Source organism: Uloborus diversus, chromosome 3 (genome assembly GCF_026930045.1).
Source record: "Uloborus diversus isolate 005 chromosome 3, Udiv.v.3.1, whole genome shotgun sequence".
NCBI lineage: Eukaryota > Metazoa > Arthropoda > Arachnida > Araneae > Uloboridae > Uloborus > Uloborus diversus.
The window spans coordinates 89,427,391-89,428,078 of NC_072733.1; positions in this window are offsets into that span (position 1 = coordinate 89,427,391).

Consider the following 688-nt stretch of genomic DNA (forward strand, 5'->3'; position numbering starts at 1 on the left):
GTTGCCAACTGAAAACTAAAAACTCTGGTTGTCATAACAACCAAAAACTTTGACGTTGCCATTCAAAAGTGAAAAACCTCCTAGTCTTCTATGACTAGAAAAACGACAAAGTCCAAAAAAAGGCGCGAAAATATTCAAAAACGCGGGAAAAACCCCGGTAACCTTCTTCAAGATTCAGGCGCAACCCCAATGTCAACCCCAAGGTCGGGAGGGGGTGGAGGGGGGTCGGCAGGGGGGTGGAGGGGCAGCCCAAGGTCATCCCCAAGGTCGGAGGGGGAGTCGGAGGGGGCTATGAGCCCTAGAGCCCCCTCCTGGCCCAGAACCGGCCTTTTCCTCTACTGGGCATTTGTTAGAAGAATCAAACAATGCCGCAATATTTCAAAAATATTTTCTTACAGTGAAAAAATTTGAGTTAAAAGCTATAGCACTCACAGCTTGGGGATTTTGTCCGGTGGATAAATCATTCCTTGCTTCATGCGTGCAGATTATGACTACCTATGTTATCATTCGCGTACACATGATATCATCAACACAAAAGTAATATAAGGTAAATATACCTATAATGAGCTACCTGCTTTGTTTGGGGAAATCAAATTTATAGGATACTGATCACACGAAGTAAAAGCTAATTGTTTGAAATATTTTTCTTCAAATATATAAAACTAACAATTTTAGTTACACCGTTGTT